Consider the following 21,390-nt stretch of genomic DNA (forward strand, 5'->3'; position numbering starts at 1 on the left):
CAGGATCACAATGATTTTGACATCTATTATGCAGAATCAAGCCCTTTTCAACATATTTCAGCATCAGCAAGCTGCTAGAATTGAATCTTTAGTTATTTACACTCTGATGCAAAAATGCTTCAACTCAGTGAGATAAACACTTTTTGACCATATGGCTATATCTTTCTAAAATGTTGCAGGATCACAATGATTTTGACATCTATTATGCAGAATCAAGCCCTTTTCAACATATTTCAGCACCAACAAGCTGCTAGAATTGAATCTTTAGTTAATTACACTCTGTTGCAAAAAAGCTTCAACTCAGTGAGATAAACACTTTTTGACCATATGGCTATATCTTTTCAAAATGTTGCAGGATCACAATGATTTTGACTTATATTGTGCAGAATCAAACCCTTTTCAACATATTTCAGCACCAGAAAGCGACTAGAAAGGAATCTTTACTTATTGACACTCTTTATCAAAAACGCTTCAACTCAGTGATATAAACACTTTTTGACCATATGGCTATATCTTTTTAAAATGTTGCAGGATCCCAATGATTTTGACTTATATCATGCAGAATCAAGCCCTTTTCAACATATTTCAGCACCAGCAAGCTGCTAGAATTGAATCTTTAGTTATTAACACTCTGATGCAAAAAAGCTTCAACTAAGTGAGATAAACACTTTTTGACTGTATGGCTATATCTTTTCAAAATGTTGCAAGATGACAATGATTTTGACTTATATTATGCAGAATCAAGCCCTTGTCAACATATTTAGGCACCAGCAAGCTGCTAGAATGGAATCTTTAGTTATTTACACTCTTTATCAAAAACGCTTCAACTCAGTGAGATAAACACTTTTTGACCATATGGCTATATCTTTTTAAAATGTTGCAGGATAACAATGATTTTGACTTATATTATGCAGAATCAAGCCCTTTTCAACATATTTCAGCACCAGCAAGCTGCTAGAAACGAATCTTTAGTTATTGACACTCTTTATCAAAAACGCTTCAACTCAGTGAGATAAAAACTTTTTGACCATATGGCTATACCTTTTTAAAATGTTGCAGGATCACAATGATTTTGACATCTATTATGCAGAATCAAGCCCTTTTCAACATATTTCAGCACCAGCAAGCTGCAAGAAACGAATCTTTAGTTATTTACACTCTGTTGCAAAAAAGCTTCAACTCAGTGAGATAAACACTTTTTGACCGTATGGCTATATCTTTTCAAAATGTTGCAGGATCACAATGATTTTGACTTATATTATGCAGAATCAAGCCCTTTTCAACATATTTCAGCACCAGCAAGCTGCTAGAAACGAATCTTTAGTTATTGACACTCTTTATCATAAACGCTTCAACTCAGTGAGATAAACACTTTTTGACCATATGGCTATATCTTTTTAAAATGTTGCAGGATCACAATGATTTTGACTTATATTATGCAGAATCAAGCCCTTTTCAACATATTTCAGCACCAGCAAGCTGCTAGAAAGGAATCTTTAGTTATTGACACTCTTTATCAAAAACGCTTCAACTCAGTGAGATAAACACTTTTTGACCATATGGCTATATCTTTTTAAAATGTTGCAGGATCACAATGATTTTGACATCTATTATGCAGAATCAAGCCCTTTTCAACATATTTCAGCACCAGCAAGCTGCTAGAATTGAATCTTTAGTTATTTACACTCTGATGAAAAAATGCTTCAACTCAGTGAGATAAAAACTTTTTTACCATATGGCTATATCTTTCTAAAATGTTGCAGGATCACAATGATTTTGACTTATATTGTGCAGAATCAAGCCCTTTTCAACATATTTCAGCACCAGCAAGCTGCTATAATTGAATCTTTAGTTATTTACACTCTGTTGCAAAAAAGCTTCAACTCAGTGAGATAAACACTTCTTGACCATATGGCTATATCTTTTTAAAATGTTGCAGGATCACAATGATTTTGACATCTATTATGCAGAATCAAGCCCTTTTCAACATATTTCAGCACCAACAAGCTGCTAGAATTGAATCTTTAGTTATTTACACTCTGATGCAAAAATGCTTCAACTCAGTGAGATAAACACTTTTTGACCATATGGCTATATCTTTCTAAAATGTTGCAGGATCACAATGATTTTGACATCTATTATGCAGAATCAAGCCCTTTTCAACATATTTCAGCACCAACAAGCTGCTAGAATTGAATCTTTAGTTAATTACACTCTGTTGCAAAAAAGCTTCAACTCAGTGAGATAAACACTTTTTGACCATATGGCTATATCTTTTCAAAATGTTGCAGGATCACAATGATTTTGACTTATATTGTGCAGAATCAAGCCCTTTTCAACATATTTCAGCACCAGAAAGGGACTAGAAAGGAATCTTTACTTATTGACACTCTTTATCAAAAACGCTTCAACTCAGTGATATAAACACTTTTTGACCATATGGCTATATCTTTTTAAAATGTTGCAGGATCACAATGATTTTGACTTATATCATGCAGAATCAAGCCCTTTTCAACATATTTCAGCACCAGCAAGCTGCTAGAATTGAATCTTTAGTTATTAACACTCTGATGCAAAAAAGCTTCAACTCAGTGAGATAAACACTTCTTGACCATATGGCTATATCTTTTTAAAATGTTGCAGGATCACAATGATTTTGACTTATATTATGCAGAATCAAGCCCTTTTCAACACATTTCAGCACCAGCAAGCTGCTAGAAAGGAATCTTTAGTTATTGACACTCTTTATCAAAAACGCTTAAACTCAGTGAGATAAACACTTTTTGACCGTATGTTTATATCTTTTCAAAATGTTGCAGGATCACAATGATTTTGACTTATATTATGCAGAATCAAGCCCTTTTCAACATATTTCAGCACCAGCAAGCTGCTAGAAACGAATCTTTAGTTATTGACACTCTTTATCATAAACGCTTCAACTCAGTGAGATAAACACTTTTTGACCATATGGCTATATCTTTTTAAAATGTTGCAGGATCACAATGATTTTGACTTATATTATGCAGAATCAAGCCCTTTTCAACACATTTCAGCACCAGCAAGCTGCTAGAAAGGAATCTTTAGTTATTGACACTCTTTATCAAAAACGCTTCAACTTAGTGAGATAAACACTTTTTGACCATATGGCTATATCTTTTTAAAATGTTGCAGGATCACAATGATTTTGACATCTATTATGCAGAATCAAGCCCTTTTCAACATATTTCAGCACCAGCAAGCTGCTAGAATTGAATCTTTAGTTATTTACACTCTGATGAAAAAATGCTTCAACTCAGTGAGATAAACACTTTTTGACCATATGGCTATATCTTTCTAAAATGTTGCAGGATCACAATGATTTTGACTTACATTGTGCAGAATCAAGCCCTTTTCAACATATTTCAGCACCAGCAAGCTGCTATAATTGAATCTTTAGTTATTTACACTCTGTTGCAAAAAAGCTTCAACTCAGTGAGATAAACACTTCTTGACCATATGGCTATATCTTTTTAAAATGTTGCAGGATCACAATGATTTTGACATCTATTATGCAGAATCAAGCCCTTTTCAACATATTTCAGCATCAGCAAGCTGCTAGAATTGAATCTTTAGTTATTTACACTCTGATGCAAAAATGCTTCAACTCAGTGAGATAAACACTTTTTGACCATATGGCTATATCTTTCTAAAATGTTGCAGGATCACAATGATTTTGACATCTATTATGCAGAATCAAGCCCTTTTCAACATATTTCAGCACCAACAAGCTGCTAGAATTGAATCTTTAGTTAATTACACTCTGTTGCAAAAAAGCTTCAACTCAGTGAGATAAACACTTTTTGACCATATGGCTATATCTTTTCAAAATGTTGCAGGATCACAATGATTTTGACTTATATTGTGCAGAATCAAGCCCTTTTCAACATATTTCAGCACCAGAAAGCGACTAGAAAGGAATCTTTACTTATTGACACTCTTTATCAAAAACGCTTCAACTCAGTGATATAAACACTTTTTGACCATATGGCTATATCTTTTTAAAATGTTGCAGGATCCCAATGATTTTGACTTATATCATGCAGAATCAAGCCCTTTTCAACATATTTCAGCACCAGCAAGCTGCTAGAATTGAATCTTTAGTTATTAACACTCTGATGCAAAAAAGCTTCAACTAAGTGAGATAAACACTTTTTGACTGTATGGCTATATCTTTTCAAAATGTTGCAAGATGACAATGATTTTGACTTATATTATGCAGAATCAAGCCCTTGTCAACATATTTAGGCACCAGCAAGCTGCTAGAATGGAATCTTTAGTTATTTACACTCTTTATCAAAAACGCTTCAACTCAGTGAGATAAACACTTTTTGACCATATGGCTATATCTTTTTAAAATGTTGCAGGATAACAATGATTTTGACTTATATTATGCAGAATCAAGCCCTTTTCAACATATTTCAGCACCAGCAAGCTGCTAGAAACGAATCTTTAGTTATTGACACTCTTTATCAAAAACGCTTCAACTCAGTGAGATAAAAACTTTTTGACCATATGGCTATACCTTTTTAAAATGTTGCAGGATCACAATGATTTTGACATCTATTATGCAGAATCAAGCCCTTTTCAACATATTTCAGCACCAGCAAGCTGCAAGAAACGAATCTTTAGTTATTTACACTCTGTTGCAAAAAAGCTTCAACTCAGTGAGATAAACACTTCTTGACCATATGGCTATATCTTTTTAAAATGTTGCAGGATCACAATGATTTTGACTTATATTATGCAGAATCAAGCCCTTTTCAACACATTTCAGCACCAGCAAGCTGCTAGAAAGGAATCTTTAGTTATTGACACTCTTTATCAAAAACGCTTAAACTCAGTGAGATAAACACTTTTTGACCGTATGGCTATATCTTTTCAAAATGTTGCAGGATCACAATGATTTTGACTTATATTATGCAGAATCAAGCCCTTTTCAACATATTTCAGCACCAGCAAGCTGCTAGAAACGAATCTTTAGTTATTGACACTCTTTATCATAAACGCTTCAACTCAGTGAGATAAACACTTTTTGACCATATGGCTATATCTTTTTAAAATGTTGCAGGATCACAATGATTTTGACTTATATTATGCAGAATCAAGCCCTTTTCAACATATTTCAGCACCAGCAAGCTGCTAGAAAGGAATCTTTAGTTATTGACACTCTTTATCAAAAACGCTTCAACTCAGTGAGATAAACACTTTTTGACCATATGGCTATATCTTTTTAAAATGTTGCAGGATCACAATGATTTTGACATCTATTATGCAGAATCAAGCCCTTTTCAACATATTTCAGCACCAGCAAGCTGCTAGAATTGAATCTTTAGTTATTTACACTCTGATGAAAAAATGCTTCAACTCAGTGAGATAAAAACTTTTTTACCATATGGCTATATCTTTCTAAAATGTTGCAGGATCACAATGATTTTGACTTATATTGTGCAGAATCAAGCCCTTTTCAACATATTTCAGCACCAGCAAGCTGCTATAATTGAATCTTTAGTTATTTACACTCTGTTGCAAAAAAGCTTCAACTCAGTGAGATAAACACTTCTTGACCATATGGCTATATCTTTTTAAAATGTTGCAGGATCACAATGATTTTGACATCTATTATGCAGAATCAAGCCCTTTTCAACATATTTCAGCATCAGCAAGCTGCTAGAATTGAATCTTTAGTTATTTACACTCTGATGCAAAAATGCTTCAACTCAGTGAGATAAACACTTTTTGACCATATGGCTATATCTTTCTAAAATGTTGCAGGATCACAATGATTTTGACATCTATTATGCAGAATCAAGCCCTTTTCAACATATTTCAGCACCAACAAGCTGCTAGAATTGAATCTTTAGTTAATTACACTCTGTTGCAAAAAAGCTTCAACTCAGTGAGATAAACACTTTTTGACCATATGGCTATATCTTTTCAAAATGTTGCAGGATCACAATGATTTTGACTTATATTGTGCAGAATCAAGCCCTTTTCAACATATTTCAGCACCAGAAAGCGACTAGAAAGGAATCTTTACTTATTGACACTCTTTATCAAAAACGCTTCAACTCAGTGATATAAACACTTTTTGACCATATGGCTATATCTTTTTAAAATGTTGCAGGATCACAATGATTTTGACTTATATCATGCAGAATCAAGCCCTTTTCAACATATTTCAGCACCAGCAAGCTGCTAGAATTGAATCTTTAGTTATTAACACTCTGATGCAAAAAAGCTTCAACTAAGTGAGATAAACACTTTTTGACTGTATGGCTATATCTTTTCAAAATGTTGCAAGATGACAATGATTTTGACTTATATTATGCAGAATCAAGCCCTTTTCAACATATTTAGGCACCAGCAAGCTGCTAGAATGGAATCTTTAGTTATTTACACTCTTTATCAAAAACGCTTCAACTCAGTGAGATAAACACTTTTTGACCATATGGCTATATCTTTTTAAAATGTTGCAGGATAACAATGATTTTGACTTATATTATGCAGAATCAAGCCCTTTTCAACATATTTCAGCACCAGCAAGCTGCTAGAAACGAATCTTTAGTTATTGACACTCTTTATCAAAAACGCTTCAACTCAGTGAGATAAACACTTTTTGACCATATGGCTATATCTTTTTAAAATGTTGCAGGATCACAATGATTTTGACTTATATTATGCAGAATCAAGCCCTTTTCAACATATTTCAGCACCAGCAAGCTGCTAGAATGAAATCTTTAGTTATTTACACTCTGTTGCAAAAAAGCTTCAACTCAGTGAGATAAACACTTTTTGACCGTATGGCTATATCTTTTCAAAATGTTGCAAGATGACAATGATTTTGAATTATATTATGCAGAATCAAGCCCTTTTCAACATATTTCAGCACCAGCAAGCTGCTAGAGAGGAATCTGTAGTTATTGACACGAATCTGTAGTTATTGACACACTTTATCAAAAACGCTTCAACTCAGTGAGATAAACACTTTTTGACTGTATGGCTATATCTTTTGAAAATGTTGCAGGATCACAATGATTTTGACTTATATTATGCAGAATCAAGGTCTTTTCAACATATTTCAGCACCAGCAAGCTGCTAGAATTGAATCTTTAGTTATTTACACTCTGTTGCAAAAAAGCTTCAACTCAGTGAGATAAACACTTTTTGACCATATGGCTATATCTTTTTAAAATGTTGCAGGATCACAATGATTTTGACTTATATTATGCAGAATCAAGCCCTTTTCAACATATTTCAGCACCAGCAAGCTGCTAGAATGAAATCTTTAGTTATTTACACTCTGTTGCAAAAAAGCTTCAACTCAGTGAGATAAACACTTTTTGACCATATGGCTATATCTTTTGAAAATGTTGCAGGATCACAATGATTTTGACTTATATTATGCAGAATCAAGGTCTTTTCAACATATTTCAGCACCAGCAAGCTGCTAGAATTGAATCTTTATTTATTTACACTCTGTTGCAAAAACGCTTCAACTCAGTGAGATAAACACTTTTTGACCATATGGCTATATCTTTTTAAAATGTTGCAGGATCACAATGATTTTGACTTATATTATGCAGAATCAAGCCCTTTTCAACATATTTCAGCACCAGCAAGCTGCTAGAATTGAATCTTTAGTTATTTACACTCTGTTGCAAAAAAGCTTCAACTCAGTGAGATAAACACTTTTTGACCGTATGGCTATATCTTTTCAAAAAGTTGCAGGATCACAAGGATTTTGACTTATATTATGCAGAATCAAGCCCTTTTCAAAACATTTCAGCACCAGCAAGCTGCTAGAATTGAATCTTTAGTTATTTACACTCTGTTGCAAAAAAGCTTCAACTCAGTGAGATAAACACTTTTTGACCATATGGCTATATCTTTTTAAAATGTTGCAGGATCACAATGATTTTGACTAAAATTGTGCAGAATCAAGCCCTTTTCAACATATTTCAGCACCAGCAAGCTGCTAGAATTGAACCTTTAGTTATTTACACTCTTTTGCAAAAAAGCTTCAACTCAGTGAGATAAACACTTTTTGACTGTATGGCTATATCTTTTCAAAATGTTGCAAGATGACAATGATTTAACTTATATTATGCAGAATCAAGCCCTTTTCAACATATTTCAGCACCAGCAAGCTGCTAGAAAGGAACCTGTAGTTATTGACACTCTTTATCAAAAACGCCTTAACTTAGTGAGATAAACACTTTTTGACCGTATGGCTATATCTTTTCAAAATGTTGCAGGATCACAAGGATTTTGAACTACATTATGCAGAATCAAGTCCTTTTCAACACATTTTAGCACCAGCAAGCTGCTAGAATCTAATCTTTAGTTATTTACACTCTGTTGCAAAAAAGCTTCAACTCAGTGAGATAAACACTTTTTGACCGTATGTTTATATCTTTTCAAAATGTTGCAGGATCACAATGATTTTGACTTATATTATGCAGAATCAAGCCCTTTTCAACATATTTCAGCACCAGCAAGCTGCTAGAATTGAATCTTTAGTTATTTACACTCTGTTGCAAAAACGCTTCAACTCAGTGAGATAAACACTTTTTGACCGTATGGCTATATGTTTTTAAAACGTTGCAGGATCACAATGATTTTGACTTATATTATGCAGAATCAAGCCCTTTTCAATATATTTCAGCACCAGCAAGCTGCTAGAATTGAATCTTTAGTTATTTAAACTCTGTTGCAAAAACGCTTCAACTCAGTGAGATTAACACTTTTTGACTGTATGGCTTTATCTTTTCAAAATGTTGCAGGATCACAACCATTTTGACTTATATTATGCAGAATCAAGCCCTTTTCAACATATTTCAACACCAGCAAGCTGCTAGAATGGTAACTTTAGTTATTTACACTCTTTATCAAAAACGCTTCAACTCAGTGAGATAAACACTTTTTGACCGTATGGCTATATCTTTTTAAAATGTTGCAGGATCACAATGATTTTGACTTATATTATGCAGAATCAAGCCCTTTTCAAAATATTTCAGCACCAGCAAGCTGCTAGAATTGAATCTTTAGTTATTTACACTCTGATGCAAAAAAGCTTCAACTCAGTGAGATAAACACTTTTTGACCATATGGCTTTATCTATTTAAAATGTTGCAGGATCACAATGATTTTGACTTATATTATGCAGAATCAAGCCCTTTTCAACATATTTCAGCACCATCAAGCTGCTAGAAAGGAATCTTTAGTTATTTACACTCTTTATCAAAAACGCTTCAACTCAGTGAGATAAACACTTTTTGACCATATGGCTAAATCTTTCTAAAATGTTGCAGGATCACAATGATTTTGACTTATATTATGCAGAATCAAGCCCTTTTCAACATATTTCTGCACCAGCAAGCTGCTAGAAAGGAATCTTTAGTTATTTACACTCTTTATCAAAAACGCTTCAAATCAGTGAGATAAACACTTTTTGACCATATGGCTATATCTTTTTAAAATGTTGCAGGATCACAATGATTTTGACTTATATTATGCAGAATCAAGCCCTTTTCAACATATTTCAGCACCAGCAAGCTGCTAGAATGAAATCTTTAGTTATTTACACTCTGTTGCAAAAAAGCTTCAACTCAGTGAGATAAACACTTTTTGACCGTATGGCTATATCTTTTCAAAATGTTGCAAGATGACAATGATTTTGAATTATATTATGCAGAATCAAGCCCTTTTCAACATATTTCAGCACCAGCAAGCTGCTAGAGAGGAATCTGTAGTTATTGACACGAATCTGTAGTTATTGACACACTTTATCAAAAACGCTTCAACTCAGTGAGATAAACACTTTTTGACTGTATGGCTATATCTTTTGAAAATGTTGCAGGATCACAATGATTTTGACTTATATTATGCAGAATCAAGGTCTTTTCAACATATTTCAGCACCAGCAAGCTGCTAGAATGAAATCTTTAGTTATTTACACTCTGTTGCAAAAAAGCTTCAACTCAGTGAGATAAACACTTTTTGACCATATGGCTATATCTTTTGAAAATGTTGCAGGATCACAATGATTTTGACTTATATTATGCAGAATCAAGGTCTTTTCAACATATTTCAGCACCAGCAAGCTGCTAGAATTGAATCTTTAGTTATTTACACTCTGTTGCAAAAACGCTTCAACTCAGTGAGATAAACACTTTTTGACCATATGGCTATATCTTTTTAAAATGTTGCAGGATCACAATGATTTTGACTTATATTATGCAGAATCAAGCCCTTTTCAACATATTTCAGCACCAGCAAGCTGCTAGAATGAAAGCTTTAGTTATTTACACTCTGTTGCAAAAAAGCTTCAACTCAGTGAGATAAACCCTTTTTGACCGTATGTTTATATCTTTTCAAAATGTTGCAGGATCACAATGATTTTGACTTATATTATGCAGAATCAAGGTCTTTTCAACATATTTCAGCAGCAGCACGCTGCTATAATTGAATCTTTAGTTATTTAAACTCTGTTGCAAAAAAGCTTCAACTCAGTGAGATAAACACTTTTTGACTGTATGGCTATATCTTTTCAAAATGTTGCAGGATCACAACCATTTTGAATTATATTTTGCAGAATCAAGCCCTTTTCAACATATTTCAACACCAGCAAGCTGCTAGAATGGAAACTTTAGTTATTTACACTCTTTATCAAAAACGCTTCAACTCAGTGAGATAAACACTTTTTGACCGTATGGCTATATCTTTTTAAAATGTTGCAGGATCACAATGATTTTGACTTATATTATGCAGAATCAAGCCCTTTTCAAAATATTTCAGCACCAGCAAGCTGCTAGAATTGAATCTTTAGTTATTTACACTCTGTTGCAAAAAAGCTTCAACTCAGTGAGATAAACACTTTTTGACCATATGGCTATATCTTTTTAAAATGTTGCAGGATTATAATGATTTTTAACTTAAATTGTGCAGAATCAAGCCCTTTTCAACATATTTCAGCAAAAGCAAGCTGCTAGAATTGAACCTTTAGTTATTTACACTCTGTTGCAAAAAAGCTTCAACTCAGTGAGATAAACACTTTTTGACTGTATGGCTATATCTTTTCAAAATGTTGCAAGATGACAATGATTTAACTTATATTATGCAAAATCAAGCCCTTTTCAACATATTTCAGCACCAGCAAGCTGCTAGAAAGGAACCTGTAGTTATTGACACTCTTTATCAAAAACGCCTTAACTTAGTGAGATAAACACTTTTTGACCGTATGGCTATATCTTTTCAAAATGTTGCAGGATCACAAGGATTTTGAACTACATTATGCAGAATCAAGTCCTTTTCAACACATTATAGCACCAGCAAGCTGCTAGAATCTAATTTTTAGTTATTTACACTCTGTTGCAAAAAAGCTTCAACTCAGTGAGATAAACACTTTTTGACCGTATGTTTATATCTTTTCAAAATGTTGCAGGATCACAATGATTTTGACTTATATTATGCAGAATCAAGCCCTTTTCAACATATTTCAGCACCAGCAAGCTGCTAGAATTGAATCTTTAGTTATTTACACTCTGTTGCAAAAACGCTTCAACTCAGTGAGATAAACACTTTTTGACCATATGGCTATATGTTTTTAAAATGTTGCAGGATCACAATGATTTTGACTTATATTATGCAGAATCAAGCCCTTTTCAACATATTTCAGCACCAGCAAGCTGCTAGAATTGAATCTTTAGTTATTTAAACTCTGTTGCAAAAACGCTTCAACTCAGTGAGATAAACACTTTTTGACTGTATGGCTATATCTTTTCAAAATGTTGCAGGATCACAACCATTTTGACTTATATTTTGCAGAATCAAGCCCTTTTCAACATATTTCAACATCAGCAAGCTGCTAGAATGGAAACTTTAGTTATTTACACTCTTTATCAAAAACGCTTCAACTCAGTGAGATTAAAACTTTTTGACCGTATGGCTTTATCTATTTAAAATGTTGCAGGATCACAATGATTTTGACTTATATTATGCAGAATCAAGCCCTTTTCAAAATATTTCAGCACCAGCAAGCTGCTAGAATTGAACCTTTAGTTATTTACACTCTGTTGCAAAAAAGCTTCAACTCAGTGAGATAAACAATTTTTGACTGTATGGCAATATCTTTCAAAATGTTGCAAGATGACAATTATTTAGCTTATATTATGCAGAATCAAGCCCTTTTCAACATAATTCAGCACCAGCAAGCTGCTAGAAAGGAACCTGTAGTTATTGACACTCTTTATCAAAAACGCCTCAACTTAGTGAGATAAACACTTTTTGACCGTATGGCTATATCTTTTCAAAATGTTGCAGGATCACAATGATTTTGACCTATATTATGCAGAATCAAGTCCTTTTCAACATATTTCAGCACCAGCAAGCTTCTAGAATCTAATCTTTAGTTATTTACACTCTGTTGCAAAAAAGCTTCAACTCAGTGAGATAAACACTTTTTGACCGTATGTTTATATCTTTTCAAAATGTTGCAGGATCACAATGATTTTGACTTATATTATGCAGAATGAAGCCCTTTTCAACATATTTCAGCACCAGCAAGCTGCTAGAATTGAATCTTTAGTTATTTACACTCTGTTGCAAAAAAGATTCAACTCAGTGAGATAAACACTTTTTGACCATATGGCTATATCTTTTTAAAATGTTGCAGGATCACAATGATTTTGACTTATATTATGCAGAATCAAGCCCTTTTCAACATATTTCAGCACCAGCAAGCTGCTAGAATGAAATCTTTAGTTATTTACACTCTGTTGCAAAAAAGCTTCAACTCAGTGAGATAAACACTTTTTGACCATATGGCTATATCTTTTTAAAATGTTGCAGGATCACAATGATTTTGACTTATAATATGCAGAATCAAGGTCTTTTCAACATATTTCAGCACCAGCAAGCTGCTAGAATTGAATCTTTAGTTATTTACACTCTGTTGCAAAAACGCTTCAACTCAGTGAGATAAACACTTTTTGACCATATGGCTATATCTTTTTAAAATGTTGCAGGATCACAATGATTTTGACTTATATTATGCAGAATCAAGCCCTTTTCAACATATTTCAGCACCAGCAAGCTGCTAGAATGAAAGCTTTAGTTATTTACACTCTGTTGCAAAAAAGCTTCAACTCAGTGAGATAAACACTTTTTGACCGTATGGCTATATCTTTTGAAAACGTTGCAGGATCACAATGATTTTGACTTATATTATGCAGAATCAAGCCCTTTTCAAAACATTTCAGCACCAGCAAGCTGCTAGAATTGAACCTTTAGTTATTTACACTCTGTTGCAAAAAAGCTTCAACTCAGTGAGATAAACACTTTTTGACCATATGGCTATATCTTTTTAAAATGTTGCAGGATCACAATGATTTTGACTAAAATTGTGCAGAATCAAGCCCTTTTCAACATATTTCAGCACCAGCAAGCTGCTAGAATTGAACCTTTAGTTATTTACACTCTGTTGCAAAAAAGCTTCAACTCAGTGAGATAAACACTTTTTGACTGTATGGCTATATCTTTTCAAAATGTTGCAAGATGACAATGATTTAACTTATATTATGCAGAATCAAGCCCTTTTCAACATATTTCAGCACCAGCAAGCTGCTAGAAAGGAACCTGTAGTTATTGACACTCTTTATCAAAAACGCCTTAACTTAGTGAGATAAACACTTTTTGACCGTATGGCTATATCTTTTCAAAATGTTGCAGGATCACAAGGATTTTGAACTACATTATCTAGAATCAAGTCCTTTTCAACACATTTTAGCACCAGCAAGCTGCTAGAATCTAATCTTTAGTTATTTACACTCTGTTGCAAAAAAGCTTCAACTCAGTGAGATAAACACTTTTTGACCGTATGTTTATATCTTTTCAAAATGTTGCAGGATCACAATGATTTTGACTTATATTATGCAGAATCAAGCCCTTTTCAACATATTTCAGCACCAGCAAGCTGCTAGAATTGAATCTTTAGTTATTTACACTCTGTTGCAAAAACGCTTCAACTCAGTGAGATAAACACTTTTTGACCATATGGCTATATGTTTTTAAAATGTTGCAGGATCACAATGATTTTGACTTATATTATGCAGAATCAAGCCCTTTTCAACATATTTCAGCACCAGCAAGCTGCTAGAATTGAATCTTTAGTTATTTAAACTCTGTTGCAAAAACGCTTCAACTCAGTGAGATAAACACTTTTTGACTGTATGGCTATATCTTTTCAAAATGTTGCAGGATCACAACCATTTTGACTTATATTTTGCAGAATCAAGCCCTTTTCAACATATTTCAACATCAGCAAGCTGCTAGAATGGAAACTTTAGTTATTTACACTCTTTATCAAAAACGCTTCAACTCAGTGAGATTAACACTTTTTGACCGTATGGCTTTATCTATTTAAAATGTTGCAGGATCACAATGATTTTGACTTATATTATGCAGAATCAAGCCCTTTTCAAAATATTTCAGCACCAGCAAGCTGCTAGAATTGAACCTTTAGTTATTTACACTCTGTTGCAAAAAAGCTTCAACTCAGTGAGATAAACAATTTTTGACTGTATGGCAATATCTTTCAAAATGTTGCAAGATGACAATTATTTAGCTTATATTATGCAGAATCAAGCCCTTTTCAACATAATTCAGCACCAGCAAGCTGCTAGAAAGGAACCTGTAGTTATTGACACTCTTTATCAAAAACGCCTCAACTTAGTGAGATAAACACTTTTTGACCGTATGGCTATATCTTTTCAAAATGTTGCAGGATCACAATGATTTTGACCTATATTATGCAGAATCAAGTCCTTTTCAACATATTTCAGCACCAGCAAGCTTCTAGAATCTAATCTTTAGTTATTTACACTCTGTTGCAAAAAAGCTTCAACTCAGTGAGATAAACACTTTTTGACCGTATGTTTATATCTTTTCAAAATGTTGCAGGATCACAATGATTTTGACTTATATTATGCAGAATGAAGCCCTTTTCAACATATTTCAGCACCAGCAAGCTGCTAGAATTGAATCTTTAGTTATTTACACTCTGTTGCAAAAAAGATTCAACTCAGTGAGATAAACACTTTTTGACCATATGGCTATATCTTTTTAAAATGTTGCAGGATCACAATGATTTTGACTTATATTATGCAGAATCAAGCCCTTTTCAACATATTTCAGCACCAGCAAGCTGCTAGAATGAAATCTTTAGTTATTTACACTCTGTTGCAAAAAAGCTTCAACTCAGTGAGATAAACACTTTTTGACCATATGGCTATATCTTTTTAAAATGTTGCAGGATCACAATGATTTTGACTTATAATATGCAGAATCAAGGTCTTTTCAACATATTTCAGCACCAGCAAGCTGCTAGAATTGAATCTTTAGTTATTTACACTCTGTTGCAAAAACGCTTCAACTCAGTGAGATAAACACTTTTTGACCATATGGCTATATCTTTTTAAAATGTTGCAGGATCACAATGATTTTGACTTATATTATGCAGAATCAAGCCCTTTTCAACATATTTCAGCACCAGCAAGCTGCTAGAATGAAAGCTTTAGTTATTTACACTCTGTTGCAAAAAAGCTTCAACTCAGTGAGATAAACACTTTTTGACCGTATGGCTATATCTTTTGAAAACGTTGCAGGATCACAATGATTTTGACTTATATTATGCAGAATCAAGCCCTTTTCAAAACATTTCAGCACCAGCAAGCTGCTAGAATTGAACCTTTAGTTATTTACACTCTGTTGCAAAAAAGCTTCAACTCAGTGAGATAAACACTTTTTGACCATATGGCTATATCTTTTTAAAATGTTGCAGGATCACAATGATTTTGACTAAAATTGTGCAGAATCAAGCCCTTTTCAACATATTTCAGCACCAGCAAGCTGCTAGAATGAAATCTTTAGTTATTTACACTCTGTTGCAAAAAAGCTTCAACTCAGTGAGATAAACACTTTTTGACCGTATGGCTATATCTTTTCAAAATGTTGCAAGATGACAATGATTTTGAATTATATTATGCAGAATCAAGCCCTTTTCAACATATTTCAGCACCAGCAAGCTGCTAGAGAGGAATCTGTAGTTATTGACACGAATCTGTAGTTATTGACACACTTTATCAAAAACGCTTCAACTCAGTGAGATAAACACTTTTTGACTGTATGGCTATATCTTTTGAAAATGTTGCAGGATCACAATGATTTTGACTTATATTATGCAGAATCAAGGTCTTTTCAACATATTTCAGCACCAGCAAGCTGCTAGAAAGGAACCTGTAGTTATTGACACTCTTTATCAAAAACGCCTTAACTTAGTGAGATAAACACTTTTTGACCGTATGGCTATATCTTTTCAAAATGTTGCAGGATCACAAGGATTTTGAACTACATTATCTAGAATCAAGTCCTTTTCAACACATTTTAGCACCAGCAAGCTGCTAGAATCTAATCTTTAGTTATTTACACTCTGTTGCAAAAAAGCTTCAACTCAGTGAGATAAACACTTTTTGACCGTATGTTTATATCTTTTCAAAATGTTGCAGGATCACAATGATTTTGACTTATATTATGCAGAATCAAGCCCTTTTCAACATATTTCAGCACCAGCAAGCTGCTAGAATTGAATCTTTAGTTATTTACACTCTGTTGCAAAAACGCTTCAACTCAGTGAGATAAACACTTTTTGACCGTATGGCTATATGTTTTTAAAACGTTGCAGGAGCACAATGATTTTGACTTATATTATGCAGAATCCCCTCCGTGAGCTGCCACCTTACCGTGGTGGAGGGTTTGCGTGCCCCAGTGATCCTGGGAGCTATGTTGTCGGGGGCTTCATGCCCCTGGAAGGGTCACCCAAGGCAAACAGGTCCCAGGTGAGGGACCAGACAAAGTGTGGCTCAGTCCCACTGCCTTGTGGGTTAGTCTGGGAAGACAAAAGGCTAGGGGAGCAGACCCTGAGAGAAAAGCACGTGTTGGGGGCACACGCAGGCGGGTCACAACAAACCGTGAACCCGCCAGCCTCCAGCAGCATGTCAGTGTGCTGTGAGGTGGCAGCCCCACCAGCTGAATAGCCATCGCAGGGCCAACTACCCGGCATGGTGAAATAAACCAGTTACGAAACCAACCGAAGCAACCAGAATAAACCGGACGGATCTTCTCGGTAACAGACCCCTGCCTGCCCCCGGACTACGCCAACTGGATCTCCGCCACAAAACCCGCATTGCCTGCTGGAATGTCCAGACACTCCTGCGCCCCGGCTATGCCACATTGCTATCCCGTGAACTCTCAAGGTATAACATCACCCTTGCTGGCCTGTGTGAATCACGCTGGCGCGGAACTGGAGAGACCACTGCTGGCGACCATCTTTTCCTCTGGAGCGGCCCAAATGATGGCAGAGGCCTTTATGGAGTAGCCCTAGCCATCCCGCTATACCGGAGGAACACCGTCATCAGTTGGAAACCAGTTAGCGATCGACTGCTGTCTGCTCGCCTCCAACACCAACATGGGAAGCTGACAGTCATTGTCGCCTACAGCCCAACTGATGTCACCCCAGACCATGCCAAGGACACATTCTATGACCAACTGCAAGATACCATCCAGGCCGCACCCCCCCATGACATTGTCATCGTCCTCACCGACGCCAATGCCACAATCTCGATTCAGGATCCGACCCTCCCGGCTGTAACTGGCCCAGTCTCCGTCGATACCACCACCAACGACAACGGCCAACGGTTACTTAACCTCTGCAGAGCCACCAACCTCTGCATCGCTGACTCTTGGTTCCCCCGAAAGAGAATCCACCACTGGACCTGGTACAGCCCGGACGGGAAGACAAAAAAAGCCATAGACCACATCCTCATCTCCCGCCGCTGGAAGACATCGGTTACCAACTGCCGTGTCTTCAGAGGTGCACAGCTTGGCAACACCGACCATCGCATGCTGATAGCCGACCTGCGGCTAAAGCTCAAGGCGGGGGCCTCAGCCAATGCCTCCCCCAAGCTGGACTCCTCCCGCCTCTTAGACCCTGCCATTATGGAGCGCTACAGCTGCTCCATCGCAAACCGTTTTAGCGCCCTCACCAGCGGGATGTCCCAGGACTGGCCCCACTTTAAAAGTGAGGTGACCATGGCTTCGAAGGGAGCCGCCGGGCGAACAAGACCAGCCCCCAAGAAGCCCTGGATTTCCCAAGCCACGTTGGACATCGTCAACAGCCGACGAGCTGCTCGACTGCGTGGGGACATGGTCCTGTACCGGCGCCTCAACGGCCAACGGAACATCTCCATCCGCCAAGACAGGGAAACATACTGGAGAAACCAGGCGACAGCCATGGAGTCAGCCTCCAAAAACAACAACCTGCGGCAGCTTTTCAATCTGCTCCGCCAAGGGAAAGCAGGCCCCCGCAAGCGCTGCTTCCTGGTTAAGGATACGACCGGAAACGTCCTATCCACTGAAGCTGACTGCCTCAGTCGCTGGAAGGAGCACTTCAGTGAGCTCCTAAACCATCCTCCCCTACCAGAAACCCCCACCTCCACCACCCACCCCAACAATAACCCGGACTGTCTCATCTCCCCGGTCACCCCAGCCGAAGTGAAGGCAGCCCTGTCAAAGCTCAAAAACGGCAAAGCCCCTGGCCTATGTTCCATCACAGCTGAGATGCTGAAGGCCGGAGGTAACAACATCATCCTTTGGCTCACACAAATCATCAACCATGTGTGGGTCACTGAGTCGCTGCCTGATGACTGGAGGCGGGGCATTATACTTCCCTTCTGGAAGCACAAGGGCGACCAGCTGACCTGCAGCAACCACAGAGGAATCACCCTCCTCTCCATCCCCGGAAAACTATTCACCCGCGTCCTACTAACCCGTGCTCTACCTGCAACCCAAAGCAGACGCCGCCAACAGCAAGCCGGTTTCATGACCAATCGGTCTACCACAGATCACATCTCTGCCCTCCGGCTCATAATTGAAAAGGCCCGGGAGTTCAGGAAGGATCGGCACCTTTACATCGCCTTCATCGACCTGAAAGCAGCCTTCGACACGGTGGACCTCGGCTCTCTCTGGAACATCCTGACATCCCTCGGAGTCCCGGCCAAAATAACCACACTGTTTAGGCAGCTCTACCAAGGAGCCGAAAGCTGTGTGCGTGTGAATGGCCGGAACTCTGAGTGGTTCCCCATCAACAGCGGGGTGAGGCAGGGCTGCGTCGCTGCGCCAGAACTTTTTAATTGTGTCATCGACCATCTGATGACAAAAGTCTCTGAGCGGATCCCTGGGGTCCCCATAGGCAGCTACACCCTCAGGGATCTCGAGTACGCAGACGACACCACGCTGTTCAGCGAGACCGCTGACCAGCTTCGCGAAGCCCTCCATGTTTTTGATGAGGAGTCCAGGAAACTCGGCCTGAAGATAAGCTGGCCAAAAACCAAGCTTATGCATATAGGAGAGGGACCTGATCCACCACCACTCCTCTTCGACGGCACCCCTGTCCACTTTGTCGCCTCCTTCAAGTACCTCGGCTCAACCCTATCAAACACCGGAGATCTCAAAGTTGAGATTGACCGGCGCCGTGCCCTTGCGGCGTCAGTCATGCAGTCCCTGTGGAGACCATTGTGGCGACACCGGCACATATCCCGGGTGACAAAGCTCCGGGTCTACAATGCCTCAGTCATCTCTGTCCTCCTCTATGGCTCCGAAACCTGGCCGCTGAACAACACGCTGGCAGCCAGGCTTGATGGATTTGACTCCAGGGCCCTGAGGACATTAGAAGGCATCAGCTGGACCCAGCATGTCACAAACAAGACCCTAAGGGATCGAACCCAGCAGCCCCCAGCATCTCGCCTCGCAGCAATGCGGCGAGTTCGTTGGTATGGCCACATCATCCGCTTGCCTGCCGAACACCCCACAAGCTCCATCTTGGCCTTTAATCCCCAGCTAGCCGGATGGAGAAGACCCAGAGGTGCCCCCCGCACCCGCTGGCTTGATGTTGTGGCCCAAGACCTCAGGGCCTGCGGTGTGAGCCTGGCACAGGCACGGCAACTTGCCAACGACAGACCCCAATGGAGAAACCTGGTAGCCACGGTTGGCTCTACGCATTTCCTGCAAGAGGACTAACTAACTAACTTATGCAGAATCAAGCCCTTTTCAACATATTTCAGCACCAGCACGCTGCTAGAATTGAATCTTTAGTTATTTAAACTCTGTTGCAAAAACGCTTCAACTCAGTGAGATAAACACTTTTTGACTGTATGGCTATATCTTTTCAAAATGTTGCAGGATCACAATAATTTTGACTTATATTTTGCAGAATCAAGCCCTTTTCAACATATTTCAACACCAGCAAGCTGCTAGAATGGAAACTTTAGTTATTTACACTCTTTATCAAAAACGCTTCAACTCAGTGAGATAAACACTTTTTGACCGTATGGCTATATCTTTTTAAAATGTTGCAGGATCACAATGATTTTGACTTATATTATGCAGAATCAAGCCCTTTTCAAAATATTTCAGCACCAGCAAGCTGCTAGAATTGAATCTTTAGTTATTTACACTCTGTTGCAAAAAAGCTTCAACTCAGTGAGATAAACACTTTTTGACCATATGGCTATATCTTTTTAAAATGTTGCAGGATCACAATGATTTTTAACTTAAATTGTGCAGAATCAAGCCCTTTTCAACATATTTCAGCAAAAGCAAGCTGCTAGAATTGAACCTTTAGTTATTTACACTCTGTTGCAAAAAAGCTTCAACTCAGTGAGATAAACACTTTTTGACTGTATGGCTATATCTTTTCAAAATGTTGCAAGATGACAATGATTTAACTTATATTATGCAAAATCAAGCCCTTTTCAACATATTTCAGCACCAGCAAGCTGCTAGAAAGGAACCTGTAGTTATTGACACTCTTTATCAAAAACGCCTTAACTTAGTGAGATAAACACTTTTTGACCGTATGGCTATATCTTTTCAAAATGTTGCAGGATCACAAGGATTTTTAACTACATTATGCAGAATCAAGTCCTTTTCAACACATTATAGCACCAGCAAGCTGCTAGAATCTAATCTTTAGTTATTAACACTCTGTTGCAAAAAAGCTTCAACTCAGTGAGATAAACACTTTTTGACCGTATGTTTATATCTTTTCAAAATGTTGCAGGATCACAATGATTTTGACTTATATTATGCAGAATCAAGCCCTTTTCAACATATTTCAGCACCAGCAAGCTGCTGGAATTGAATCTTTAGTTATTTACACTCTGTTGCAAAAACGCTTCAACTCAGTGAGATAAACACTTTTTGACTGTATGGCTATATCTTTTCAAAATGTTGCAGGAT

Source organism: Fistularia commersonii, chromosome 24 (assembly GCF_037954325.1).
Source record: "Fistularia commersonii isolate RoL2024-O1a breed Wild chromosome 24, RoL_Fcom_v1.0, whole genome shotgun sequence".
NCBI lineage: Eukaryota > Metazoa > Chordata > Actinopteri > Syngnathiformes > Fistulariidae > Fistularia > Fistularia commersonii.